Source organism: Triturus cristatus, chromosome 4_2 (genome assembly GCF_964204655.1).
Source record: "Triturus cristatus chromosome 4_2, aTriCri1.1, whole genome shotgun sequence".
NCBI lineage: Eukaryota > Metazoa > Chordata > Amphibia > Caudata > Salamandridae > Triturus > Triturus cristatus.
The window spans coordinates 935,410,635-935,425,575 of record NC_140586.1 but is presented as its reverse complement, the minus strand read 5'-3'; the positions used below and the strand labels follow the sequence as shown (position 1 = coordinate 935,425,575).

Sequence of the window (14,941 nt, the reverse complement as noted above, 5' to 3'; positions counted from 1 at the left end):
CCACTGTATGCCGCTACACTACCCTGTACAATCCTCTGTTCCACTGTATGCCTCTAAATCCCAGTGTACAATATTCCACTCCTCTCTAAGACACACCACTAAACTAAAGTGTACAAAATGCCACTGCAATTTCTAACAATTTACTAAACTCTGCTCTACGCCTGTCTACTCTAGTGCACTTTACGCCACTGTACTATACCGCATGCCAATATACTACATAAGAATTTACTCCACTGTACGCAATGCCGGTCCACTTTACAATATGATACTCCACTCTTCTCCACTGTATACCACTCCACTCTACGCTATTCCACAGTAAGCCACTCCACTGTACCACATTCCAGTATACTCCACTCTACGACACTATACGACAGTACACTGTACCACATTCTCCTCCATTATCCTCTACCACTCCACTTACTAACACTCCACTTGATGACAGAAAACTGTATGATTTGAAACAAATGTTTTCTTAAGAATAAAACAACATTGAAATTCATTGCAAAAACCAAAGGGAAACCTTTATTTATAGTTGGGGAATACTTTATTTATTCTTTCTACACATACAAAACTTAAAATACACAAACATTACAAATTCATAAATTATAGTCTCACCTTAAATTTATAATTTACGCAGCATCTTTGAATTAATATAGATATATTCATTCTTTATGTACAGACTAAACTTAAACGACACAAAAATTGACACTTCTAAATGTATACCTTTAATTTATAATTTATACAACACATTCAAATGAATAGGCCACGTTGCAACGAAAGCGTTTACAACGCATGCCATTACAATGCGGTCATTACAACGACTGCGTGTAGGGGGGCGCTTGAGTTTGGAATAGTATAATTTACTATTCCAACTCCAGTCTGTGCAACAGTAGGGAAGGTGTTGGATTTTAAATCCAACGCCTTCTGCCCCTTACAGCAAGTCATTGTAACGACTTGCGTTGTAATGGTATGCGATGTAACAACGCGGTCATTGTATGGGCAACATCCCCCTCACTAGAGGGAGGAGCACAGCAGATGTTTTGTAGAAGTACAGTAAATACCCTTGTAATGAGCAAGAGGTGTTGAGGTAAGCAGAGCGTTCGTGAAAATATGTGAACTGGCCACAGGGTACGTGAATAGCTGTATTCATGCCTCCCTGTGTCAGGATTAAAACAAGCAAAACACAGCAGTATATATTAAACCTGCTTGGGTATGTCATCAAAGTAGGTCAACATGTTTCTGCCCGTGACCCTCAGAGGAGGTGTTGTGGCATTTGCCTTGACCTATGCAAGTGGTGCTTCTGCTCAGAATGGTGCTCAAAATATGTACAAGGTGAGGGAAATTGTTCTTTAAAAGGAATATTCCACTCCAGCTGGGCATTTTGAGAAACTCTTTTCTTTCTAGTGTACACCCAGGTGTTTTTTTTGTGTTTAACTAATAGTGTATTGGGGAGTCAACTCCTGCTGGTCTTTAAATCTCCTCTGGCCCCCCTCTTTGTGTTACCGGAGCATCCATCACAAAAGACCATCTCCAGGAGTATATATCAGTTCATTTACGGTATTAAGTTCAAAAGCAACTACAAGGTGGGTGTACCTATGTGTTCACTAGTCAGGTAACAGAAACATAAGTAGAGACAAAAAAGACCCAAAAAGTGTCACAACAAACAGATTCTTTCTCATCAAGAACTCTGTTGCATCAAGAACAAAAAAGACACCCCAAAAAGTGTACAACACCTGGAGCCCATGGGCATGGAGAACACCACTTTATGTCCAGTGTACCAGTGGAAAAGTCCCCACCTATGAAACATCCAAGTGGTTGAATCCTGATCAGTTCTATCCAAAATCCATCCTCATAATCTATATACCGTTCCTAAATGTTCAATCCTAGAAAGCGAATGTTTTACGCCATGAAATATACAATCACAATCATGCTGTACATATATAATACATAAATAACATCTGAGACACTCACTCAAAACAAATATTATGTAACTCTGTGTTTAAATATTAGCTTGTGCACGAGTCAGGCTACCACTCAAACCCGCTTTCAAACAGACCAGCCGACGCAATTATAAAAATACATTAACACAACTGAGATTCCCTTAAATGAATAATTCCTGAAATTTAAACAAACTGCATATCCATCGCCCTGACAGCCTAGTAATGCCCCATCTGTGTGGCGTGCTGGATTGTAAATGCCGTATTTGTATTGTGTGTCTTAAGACCATCTATGTCTGTGACTAGTGTTGCCATCTCAGCTGGTTTTAGGTGTCAAGCCTCTCTGTCTCATCTAAAAATCTAAAACCCCCCCAGGCCTTTCCTGCCACAAAAAGCTTGTTTATGTGAAATGTATTCACTGCTGGAGCCTGGAGGCTGCGGTTCCGTCAGCGGCCACTAGATGGCGCTCCTCGCCTGCTGATGAAACCCACTAAGCACATTGCTTGAAAGGAGAAGGGTTTCCTCTTCCGGGTCAGCGGTGGCTGGGACAGCACCAGCAGCGGATGCTGACATCACTTCTGGCCTCTCCTTGTGTGTCCAGGACCCCTGTCTGTCTGTCTGTGCAGTTACCTTCCTCTTCAGACCCTCACGGACCCTCTGCCCCCCCTCCCCCCAGCCCCAGGGGGAGGAGAGAGCCTGGACATGTCTGCACAGGTTTCTGCTCAGGTAGGAGATTGTCAGCACCTTCTCCTGTGTTTGTAGGAATAGACTGAATAATCCTGGAGGGAATCTTTGCAGGAGCCGGGCTGAGCTGGGCTCTTTTATCCGGGGCCACTGGGGGGGGGAGGGGGAGGGGAGGGGAGGCTTTCCTACCGGCCCTGGGGGCATCATTTGTGTTAAAGAGGGGATCTGTGCACTGCATCTTACTGCACTGAGGAATCTGTGCACTGCATTGCATCTTACTGCGCTGTGAGGAATCTGTGCATACTGCATTGCATCTGACTGCACTATGAGAGTTTTGTGCACTGCAATATAAGGAATCAGTGCACCCAGCACAGCATCTTGCTGCACTGAGGAGTCTGTGTACACTGCATCTTGCTGCACCATGAGGACTCTCTGCATACTGCTGTGCATCTTACTGCACTGTGTGAAAAATGTTAATTGTATTGCTTCTTACTGCACTGTGAGAAAGTCTCCAACACTGCACTGCTTATTATTGCAATATGAGCAATCAGTGCACACAGGAGTACTTTTTACTGCAATATAAGGAGTTTCTGCGCTGCTTTTTACTGCACTATGAGGAATCTGTGCACACTACCCTGCTGCTAACTACACTGTAAGAAATCTGTGCACGTTGTTCTGCATCATGCTGCAATATGAATGATCTGTGCACACTGCAGCGCATCTTATTACACTGAGAAATGAGTACAAGGTGCACTGCTTTTAACTGCACCATGAGAGTTATGCAAACTGCATTGCGTTGTGCTACACTTTGAAAACTCTGTAAACACTGTATCTTACTACACTATGAGTAATCCGTTCACACCAAGCTGTTTTTTCTGCGTGACGGCAATATATGGGCTGCACTGCTTTTTGCTGCACTAATGAATCTGTGCACACTGCACTGTTGTTTACTGCGCTCTGTGTACACACTTCATTACTTTTATTACACTGTCATAAAGCATTGCATGATGTGTGCACACTGCACTATTGTTTACTTCTCCTTACACAGCTGCGCTGCTATCTACTATACTAGTAGAAATCAGTGCACACTTCAGTGGTGTTTTAACTACTCTGAAAAATCTGTACACACTGCGCTTCTTTTTAGTATGAGAGATATGTGCTCAATGGATTGTGCATTCTGAACTGCTGTATAATATTTGAGAAATCTCTTAACATTATTCAGATTTTTTCTGCCTAATAAATGTGTGCATACCTCACTGCTTTTCTGCTACACTGGTAGATCATTATTAACACACTGCATTTCCTTTTACTGTACTACGAGACATCTGTAGACACTGTACTTCTTTTCATTATAACGTGAGAAATATGATCACTGCACTGCTTTTAATTGGACTGAGAGCTATTCACAACTTAAAGAGGAAATATGTGCACACTGCACTGATTTTTATCAAACTAGGAAATTTCTGCACTGCCTTTTACCGCACTACAATATGTTACCTCTATATTCATTCTAGTATCCCCACTGGTCTCCCAGTGTGTTGGGTGCTGGCCCCGCATATGTTACCTCTATATTCATTCTAGTATCCCCACTGATCTCCCAGTGTGTTGGGTGCTGGCCCCGCATATGTTACCACTGGTCTCCCAGTGTGTTGGGTGCTGGGCCCGTATATGTTACCACTGATCTCTCAGTGTGTTGGGTGCTGGCCCCCACATATTTTACCTCTATATTCATTCTAGTATCCCCACTGATCTCCCAGTGTGTTGGGTGTTGGCCCTGCATATGTTACCTCTATATTATTTCTAGTATCCCCACTGATCTCCCAGTGTGTTCGGTGCTGGCCCGCATATGTTACCACTGATCTTCCAGTGTGTTGGGTGCTGGCCCCCCATATGTTACCTCTATATTCATTCTTGTATCCCCACTTATCTCCCAGTGTGTTGGGTGCTGGGCCACTGTATATGTTACCACTGATCTCCCAGTGTGTTGGGCAACCATATGTTACCACTATATTCATTCTAGTATCCCCAAATTGTTGTCCTTTTTTGGGGGCAGCCGTGGCCTTCATACACCACTTTCCCAGCTAGCATACACCAGTTCATATCCCATTTCCAGTCTCCCAATTGCGGTACCTGATCTGCCTCCTACAGCTAAACCACATTCCTTTTTACCACCGCCAACCCCTGGGTGCTCCATATACGTTCCATATGGAAAAAGTATTTTTCTTCCAGACATTTAAGAGACACCGTTTTACCAAGGTGCTGAGAGGAGCCCCACATTCCTTGCTCAGACAGGCCATCACCGTCACCCGAAGCCCTTTAGTGCTGGGCAGTGCCAAACCATATGATCAAAGGTTCCGGTACAGTCACAGCCTTTTCAGCAAGAACCAGTCTGTCCCCTGCCCATTTTAACCAGTGTGGTCTGTGCGTAATAGCAGCGGTGTAGGATCTTAAATTGAACTAAGCGAAAGCCTGACCCTATGGCCATTCCCCTTGGGGATGCCAGGTCCTCCGCCCAGTCGTCATCCTCTAGTTCTACCAGGTCTTCCACCCAGCACTCTTCCAGTAGTGTCAGTGCATCCAATGTATTGTTAAGCATCTGCTGGGATGTCAGCGATGTGGCTTAGCGCGGCCTTTATTCATCGAGTAACCTGTCCTCTAAGGGAAAAGCCTCCAGGAGCACCGTTCCCCTTGGCAGCGCCGCCCTCAGGGTATGATGGACCTGTAGGTAGTGGTATGTTTCAGTGGGCACCAGTTGATAGTCACGCTGGTTCCACAAGTCGCGTACTCGGGAGAGACCAGTCAGGTCTCATTTATCAAAGCCTGGCACGCGTCCCAGCATACACAGCGCTGCCGTGTCTCACAGGGGGTAGTCTGTGTGATCCTTCCCAGCCCAAGGCCCGTGTGGCTGTATGCCAAAGATTTACCACTGTCGCAGTTGAGGGTACTTAGAGAGCCCTAAGATACCCTCCTGGGTGCATCACCAGCCTATCCATCCTTGACATTGCTCAAAATTTTATCAGTTGTTCTTTTTGCATTTGTCACCCCGAGTGGTACGGTTATGCGGAGACGTAGGTCCCGCACTCTCCATGCCACTGGAGTCAAGCTATCCTGGCTTATGAGAGCTGAAAGCCCGAAACCGGTCCTAGGATGCTTGTTTCCAGTTCACGGAGGGCCTGGCAGTTCGGGCTGGACTGTTCCCATTGGGCACAGGGTCAAGACTGATTTGCATATGGCTGGGTCCAAACTGGAATGGCATGGTGAGCAAAAAACGATGGATTTAGGCCCTGATCTCTGTACTGGGGTGAATGTATGACATTGTTCTGCATTCTGTCCATCAATTGTTCTTTTTGCATCCATCCGGTAGACCAGTTCCTCTGTGGAGCAAAAAACCCATTCATTAATAGTGGTCAGCTGCACCGCCCAATAATATTTCTGGATGTTTGGTAGTGCCAGTCCCCCGTCATACCATCCCTTTGTCAATTTGTGTTGCTCTATCTGCACAGGGCCTCTGTCTAAGAGCAATGGCCCAACCTCACTCTTGATTTTCTGAAAATACAAATTAGGGAGAGTGTATGGCTAGTTTTTCAAGACAAAGAAAACGAGTTCGGGTCATCACCTTAAAAAGTACTGCTCTGCTCAGGAGCGATAGTGGGAGAGACCTCCAGTGTGGGACACCCCTCTTCAGTCTATCTGTGGGTACTGACAAGTTGTTGTGGAAAAACGAGTCCGGGTCAGTAGTCACATAAAGCCTGAGAACAGAAGTCTGTGGGGACTATTTCGCGGGGCAATTTTGGCAGTCAACTCTGCAGATTATATATTTGAGATTTTCACCAGTTTATTGTATTTCCTGAATAGCGGCCAGCAGTGGTAAGGTTCTGCATTATTTTGTCCAAAGGGTTCTCGGGATCTATCACATAAGCAACAGCCGCATAAGGGAATATCCTGTCTTCCCATTGGTTGGTTCATTGCATACCGCAGACCAGTGGATCTTGTCTGATCCATGCAGTCAGGGGCTCCAGTGCTAGAATAAAGATTAAGAATGACAACGGGCAACCCTGTCGAGCGCCACATTGAAGCTGAAATTTTTGCAACATCCCCCCGTTTACTTTCACCTGTATCAGTGGGTCAGCATATAAGAGTCGCACCCAGCAGATTCTTGCCAGCTCCTCGAACATTCCACTGAGTCGAAAGCCATTCTGGCATCCAAGGAGAACACCAGCGCACGTTCCTGCATATGGGGAGCTTGGCTCAGCATGCCATGAAGGCACCTCAGGTTAGGGGCGGTGCTATGATACGGCATAAAACCCGACTAGTCTGGGTAGATAGACCAGGTCCTTAATAATTTTCATGAGTCTGGAAGTCAGGACCTTAACCAAGATCTTAGCTTTGGTGTTGAGGAGCGAGATTGGCCTATATGAGGCCCAGTCGTCGGAAGTGTTCCCTTCTTTTGAGATGCCCACTATTGTGGCCAGCCTCTGGCCTCTGGGCACTGAGCCTCGTTGGCAGCTCTCCTTGAACATTTGGAGCAAACGAGGGACTATGTCCTGAACCAACAGTTTATACGGGAAACACCCATTACAGAGCAGTCATTACAACCTTTACAACGTGGGTGTTACAACGCAACTGCATATACATTGCATGTCACTACGACGCATGTCACTATGACGCATGTCACTACGACGCATGCCACTACAACGCATGCCATTACAATGCATGCCATTACAACGCATGCCATTACTTTGCATTATAAGGTAAGTAATGGCGGTTTTTTGTTTAGTTTTAGGGTGGGTATGGGTTTGGGGGTACATGGGAATAGTAATTTTTACCCCTACACTATCCAACACTTACCCTACTGTTGCACTCACTGGAGTGGAAATAGTAATTTTTACCCCTACACTATCCAACACTTACCCTACTGTTGCACTCACTGGAGTTGGAATAGTAATTTTACCCCTACACTATCCAAAACTTACCCCACTGTTACCCTAAAAGTATTGTGCGTTGTAATGGTATGCGTTGTAATGGAAAGTGTTGTGAAGGCAGTTGCTAAAAATGCATTGTAATGGGATGCGTTGTAAAGGTAGCTGTGATGTAAAACCCGCGTTGTAAAGGCATGCGTTGTAATTGTTTGCGTTGTAACGTCATAGATTCGTTTATACAGCTCGATTGGTATCCCGTCAAGTTCTACCGCTTTGCCCGATGACGAATCTCATATGGCTTTTGCAATTTCATCCTCCATTATTGCCTCCTCATGGCAATCGCGAACTTGGCAGACAGATGTTGGCTAGTAGATCTCAGGATTCCTCCAATGTGGTTATCACCGCAGGGGAGTATAACTGGGTGTAATAGGCGCCAACTGCGTCTGCCACACTTTTTCCACTTTTACTAAGTTATTCTCCGGTGTCCTCACCTCCAGTACCCAGTGGCCCGTCTATTCCCTACTATTTAACCAGGCCAACAGTTTGCCCACTTTGTTACCGACCACATCTCTGTATTCCCTTGGATTTATAAGGAGTGTGTGTTTGGTGTCACTACTGTCCTGTACAACCAAGTCCCTCTTTAGCGTGTGAATTTCATGTTCCAGCAATTCAAGCTGGGCCCTCTTTTTCTTTTATGTCCTGCTATGAGAGAGAATGCCTGTTCCCTAATCACCGCCCTATACGCCTCCTAGAGGGTCTGAGAGGAGTCTACTGATGTCCCGTTTGCAGCAAAGTAATGCTTAGTGGCATGTATCAACGTTTCTGATCTTGTGTAGCTTAAGATACTTGGGGTTTATTGATATGGCTCGCCTTGCAGTGTTTCCACCCAGGTCGAATATCGCCCATATGGGGGAATGATCTGTAATTTCTCTTGCCAGATGACGGACCTCTGAGAAACATTGGAGATGTTGTGTCAAGGTAAAAAAATAGTCTATACGGGAGAGACTGCTGTGTGCCCCCAAGTGGAATGTGAACTGCTGTTCCCTGGGATTGTGTGTGCGCATCAAATGTCAGTCCACCCTAGGGCTGTAAGGAAGTCAAAGAGCAGGTGGCGGGGGGAACTTGCCTGTCTGGGTGGCCATTGATCGCGTTCCTCACACATTGTCAGATTGAAGTCACCCCTTCCCCCATAATTAATATGCCGTCCAGTAGTCAGAGCAGAAGGCACCCAAATCAAGGAGTGAAGTGCCATGCAGGCGTGGCGGGACATAGTCCGAGCATATGTTAATCCTCTGCCCCACTCTTCTCCAGTGAGTGCCACATACCGCCCATGGGTATCCGGCCGGACCCCTTGCACGATAAATAGGAGCAACTTTCTTCAGAATCCCAACCCTTCTGGAGCCTGTGGTGTAACCAGCATTGGCCACTAATTTATAACCCCATCTATCAAGAGCTTTGTAAGTGCTGCACTTCAGGTGAGACCAGGAGAAGGTCCACATCAGGGCCTGCCACTTGAGGTATTGTACTATAACACTCCTTTTAATTTTGTCACCCAGGCCATTTCCAGGATAACATTTTGATATCTGGTTGATCAACCCTTCCCTTCATCTGGGTGTGTGGACAAGGCAGCATTGGCCGCTGCCCTGCATGGCCATGGGCTGGCCCGAGGAATTGGGCAGGGGAATCGAGTGTGCGTTTGTGTCAAAGTGTGATGTCAGTGCCTTAAAACCCCAATGTTCTCCCTATGCAAATCATCAGAGAAAACAAAAAAAACTGCAAAACCCAGAAACTCTCTCTGCCTCCCTGCATAGCGGACTTGGAACTGCCCACCCCCCTAACATTGCAGAGTGCCTTTTGCCCATATCCAATACTTAAACAGTAGGAGACAGTAAGAGACAGTGGTCACTACCAGTAGGTGCCTCACCCGCCCTTCCCTCTGAAATTACTTACCTTACCAGAAGTGAAATGGGACTGCCATCTGTTTATCGACAGCTGCAGCGTTCTAAATATGGCTGTTTTGAGTCACAAAGAGCTGTTTGTGTTATTGCTATACTGTGGTGGGAATAGCCTGCATTGTAATCAGTGTTAACCGACTCCGTCAACCTGTCCCGCTGCACTTTCAGAGGCGCCATCTCCTGGGTTTAGGGTGGTTGCATCGACCAACTTTTGTCGCTCGCAGTGTTGCTTTCTGTTCTGTGGTCTATTGTGTTACGTTCATTTTTCTGTCGTCTGGAGTTGTTCTTTAGTCATGCACCTTCGGAAGGTCTTCTGCCCTCGAGCCACTCCCAAACCAACTCTAGGGGTACAAAGTACCAGGTTTTTACTTCGGCTACCAGTTTGAGCTGTGCCGGAATCAACATCTCACTTCCGTAGAACCTGTTTCACCTCTGCAAAGTTGCAGCTGAGTCTTTATACTCTGAGGGTAAAGTGTAGGAAAAAAAATTAATGACTGTGTTTTTCAAATTTGACCGGTGGAGCCCAGCACCCTGCCTGAAGAATCAAGTCCCAATCTCTGAAGTTCAAGATGCGGGCTATTATCATGAACGGGGGCATTCTAGGTTTGGGAGGGGCGCCGGGGATCCTATGGGCCCACTCAAAAAAGAAGTAGTTGGATAGGCCTCTGGGTTGTAGCAACTTGAGAATAATGCTCTCAACAATGAGATCAGCTGCTGGACCCTCTGCCATTCCCAGGACCACTAGCAAGCGAATCTTATTTAATCTTGAGCGATCCTCAAAGTCTTCAAGTTTCGTCCCAGGATCTCTGTAGTTGTGTGCAGTTCTTTGACCTGTTGCTTCAGGGTAGTGGTTTCAGCCCTTAAGGATGTGACCAAGTCCTCAGTTTCCTTCACCCTCTCGCTCATGTTTTGCTGATTGACTCTCACTGGTATAACCTCCACTCAAGGTGTCTGAAGATGGGCCCTCCATGAGAGCCATACCTCGCAGCGTTGTTTGCATAGCATTGTTCGTGACGCTCTGGTGCCTCAGTTGTAGGTTGAGCTGGGGGGGAGTGGGGTGGGTTCTCTCACACCTCTCCAGTGGTCAGTATATGGGCCAGGTCACCATGTTTGGGCCCTCTCATTGGATGCAATGGTATGACTCTGGCGTTATCTGTTGGCTTTTCCTGTTTGTGGGCGACTGGCCCCAGGTGCAGTATTTGCTTAATGCTCTGGGTCCTCAAATGCCCACACGGGCTCCCTGTCTGTTCCATAGTGAATAGATGTGCTAACCGCCATAGGCCTCTCTCCCCTGTCTCAAGTGAATGGTCGTTCCTCTCCTCCTGTTGGACTGCTCTACACTTACGTCAGTCACGAAATGTTGTACTCCTCCCTCCATTGCCTCCAGATGTTGTATTATTTTTTTAGGGCAGCTTCTAGACCTATTTACTGCCTCTTCTGCCAGCGAGCAGAAATCTTTCACCTTTACTATTTCACCAACGGGGGACCTCGCTGGATCACCTGTAGCCTACGATGTCACACTTAGCCAGAATGCACCCAATCCCAATCAGTAATTTGTGACCCGGTTTCCGTCCACCCTGGAAACACTCCCAAGATTGTCACTTACTGGTCGCTGTCCATCATGAATTCAATCACCGTCTCCAGTGCATGGAATATTGAATCCCAGTATCTCTGAATCATTTGACATTCCAGCACCACGTGTATCTGAGTGCCTTTTTCTCACTTAGAGTGCTGGTCATGAGAGATAGGACCTGATTTATAATCTGAACCTTTTTAAAATTGAATTTCGTTTTATTATTGTAGCTTGTGTGTTTTTAATTTGTTTGGGCACTTACGAGCTGTGTTCAATGCTCGGGAGGGCATTTTGATTCCTCACAATATTAGGTCAGCACTCTAGTTTTCAGACGCTGACGCGGACACTTGAAAAACAGCCGATGACGCACCCGCGCAGCGGACACACGCAGCGGCGCGCCGAAGGCAAGGCCGTCTGCGCCCATCCGCGCCAGACCAGGCCCAGGGGCCAGGACCCCTGTCGAATTCCCTCCAGATAGCTACCACTACAACAGGGAACAGCTCATTAAGCTTAGAGGTAAGGTTAAGAGTGAGTGGGTTCATGTTATGCTGCCTGATAGGATGAGTACTCCATGCCCTCACTATGTTTTTAAATTTCGCCCTACTCTTTTACCCTTTGTGATTATGGACGACAACAAAAAGATTAAGATGTTACTACTGAATTGCCGATCCCTGCCGAAACACTCAACCAAAACACACTTACTTTTAGAAGACAAGAGCCCAGTTGTCTTGTTTCTTACCGAAAATTTGCTAAATAAGGAGTCCGACCCTGCTATAGTTCGAGCTCTTCCCCCAAACTATGTTTTCCTGAGGCAAGGTCGTGACAGCGGCCGAGGTGGTGGTATTGCCATCATTTATAAAAATATTTTTAGATGCAGGTCTACCAATAACCCCTTACTTGACTGTGAGAGTTTAGCTTTTTCAATCAGCTTTTTGCCTACCTGTATCTTTTCAGGAATCCTAATATATCGTCCTCCAGGCGTACTGAGTCACTTCTGCAAGGATCTTCCAGAAATTGTAGCCAATCTGGCTAGCCTCTCACCAAATTTCTCAATTTTGGGCGATTTTAATATACATTTTGATGACCTGCACTCTATCTCCACACTGGATCTTATTGAAGGTCTGAAAACATTTCAACTTAAGCAAAGAGTGAATGGCCCACCCATGATCAAGGCCATTTGCTCGACCCCATTTTTACTAATTTACAGAATCTTATGGTGGTTGAGCCCATCCCGGTTCCCTGGTCAGACCATTTTCTACTACCAATTACTTGGACACTATGTGACTCCCTGTTGCCTTTTGCAAGAATTAAAAAATGTAGTCTCATATGGTCTAAATTACCTTTGGAAAGCTGGGTCATCGAGTTAAATAACTCGACTCCCACACCTCATTCTAATCCCACCATCGCCAATAATAATTTTAATAATTGGCTTGAATCCTCCTTGGACACAGTACTCCCTAGGAAAAAATTCTACCATCGAGTAGGAATCAACAAAAAAGCCTGGCATTCTCAGAAACTGAGGCAACTTAAACAAACGTGTAAACAATGTGAAAGGAAATGGAGAATTGACTTTTCGGCAATTAGCAAAGCCAAATACAGAGAGACAATTAAACTTTATAAAAAAGAAATAAAGGCTGCTCAAGCGAGCTTTTATTATGATAAAATTGTTTTCGCAGCCAATTCCCCTCGTGAAATTTTTTAACTCACAAAATCTCTCCTCACACCTCCCAGCCCTTCCACTGGCTCTGATGGTGCCCAGCGACGGTGTGATGAAATTGCGGAGTACTTCTCTGCCAAAGTTCAAACGATCTATAGGACCTTTTTACACACCAATTCCATTACTGACTGTGTAACCTCGAAACAGCAAGCTCTGCTGGAAGAGTTTCCTCTTTTGTCCTTACCGTCCACGCAGGAACTTCTTAGGCAATTGAAATCGGGTTCTCGCGTTCATTCCGCCCCTCCGGCTATTTTAAATATGATTCCTGAAACGGTATCCCCAGTTATTCGGGATGTGATAAACTCCTCCCTCCTTAGTGGAGTGTTGCCTCCCCTTTGGAAACAGGCAAGAGTCAAGGCACTTTAAAAAAAAAGACAAATCTTGACCCTGAGGATTGGGCCAACTATCGGCCCATCTCCTTGCTGCCAGGAATTTGCAAATTAGCTGAAAAACATGTTAATTCTGTACTATCAGCATTCTTGGAAAAAAACAATTGTCTGCACTCCATGCAGACAGGTTTTAGATGCCAACAGGGCACTGAAACTGCCCTTATTGCCGTGAAAGAGGAGTACAGAAAAATTATGGACGACGGAGGCTGCGCTGCTCTTATATTGTTAGATCTCAGCGCAGCCTTCGACACTGTTAATCACCAACTCATGGTCCAAAGACTCAGGGAGGTGGGTGTGGTAGGAGTCGCCTTGAACTGGCTCCAGTCCTTCGTCGAAAATCACTTTTTCTGTGTGTACGAAGATGAAGCTGCCTGAGAGCAGATTCCTCTGCGGTGTGGAGTCCCCCAGGGATCCTCATTAAGTCCTACCATGTTTAACATCTACATGAGTTCTCTTGCCTAATTGGTGCATCCTTGGGGGATCCAGATCATCACCTATGCTGACGACACCCAACTGGTGGTATCCCTCAGTCAACAGGACAAATCTGAGCCTGGCCTCACATTATGCCTCGGTAAGATCTCTGAGTGGATGGACGAGTCATTCCTAAAATTGAATGGGGCTAAGACAGAACTTATGCTCCTTGGACACACTGCCCCCGCTAGTATAGATGCTCTTTGGCCCAGCTGTCTGGGCCCTCCACCCACCTCAAAAAAACAGATTAAGAGTTTGGAAGTCTGGCTTGACTGCAAACTGGACTTAAAAGAACAAGCTCGGAAAGTTGCAGCCAGTTGCTATGGACTTCTCAGGATGATAAGGAAGATTCTCCCTCTCCTTCCTTTTGCTGCTAGATGAGTGTTAGTTCAGGCGCTGATACTCTTTTGGCTGGATTATGCAAATGCAGTCTATCTGGGAGTGCCCCAGGGCACTACCAACAGACTGCAAATTGTCTAGAACTGTGTTGCCTGCCTACTAATGAACATTCCTAAACGCAGCTCAGCCAAACCAGCCCTTACTAGTTTGCACTGGCTTCCCATCCAGGATAGAATTAGTTTTAAGGCAATGTGCATTGTCCATAAAGCCATTTCTGGGAAAGGCTCCCCATTGATTCAATCTATGGTGCATCCATACCACCCCAACAGGACGTTGAGATCCAACCATAAACGCTTACTTATAGTGCCCATGATTAAGCGTGCACGAACTGGAGGTCGGCGGTTCCCATACAATGCAGCCAAGTTATAGAACCGGATTCCCGATCATATTCGCCTGGAATCTAATTATTTAAATTTCAGGAAACAGCTTAAAACCTTTCTTTTTTCTTGATCTGTGCTTAGTCGACTAAGGTGCCACATTAAGCGCGGGGATGCCCTTGGGTAGCCATGCGCTATATAAATGTGTATTCATTCACTAGCACTACTGGATTGGAGGCACTTGGGACCGCTGCCCTGTCATATTTTTCAGAACCTCACAGTGACATAGTGTATTCTTTGGAAGTACTTAAATTGAATTTGTCTCAAGTGAGCTAGAATCATTAGTTCTCGCACTGCCATTTTTGCCTCCTTTCACTCTTCTTACTCTTGGAGCCTCACGTCAACCTCCCATTGCTCTCTTAATCTGGTTAATGAGTCCGAGATACTACATCCCAAGGAAGTGCCCTTAACCTCAATTGCCGACATTGTTAGTCTGTCCTTTGAGGTGCTATTGTCCTGGAGTGCCTTGGCATGTGGTCTGTAGTTATCCAGCACATGCCGAAGCTGTAGATAGAGAAAC

At 45.9% G+C, this 14,941-nt stretch overlaps 1 pseudogene across 1 annotated transcript in view; it reads left to right on the top strand.

Annotated features, from left to right (window-relative positions):
- The first annotated feature begins 2,487 nt into the window (after nt 1-2,487).
- The window catches only part of LOC146838959 (uncharacterized), a 67,775-nt pseudogene continuing 55,321 nt past the window's right edge, over nt 2,488-14,941 (top strand). The window contains exon 1 of the transcript XR_014960750.1: nt 2,488-2,663. The product of XR_014960750.1 is annotated as an uncharacterized LOC146838959 (transcript). The remainder of the gene's footprint in view (nt 2,664-14,941) is intronic.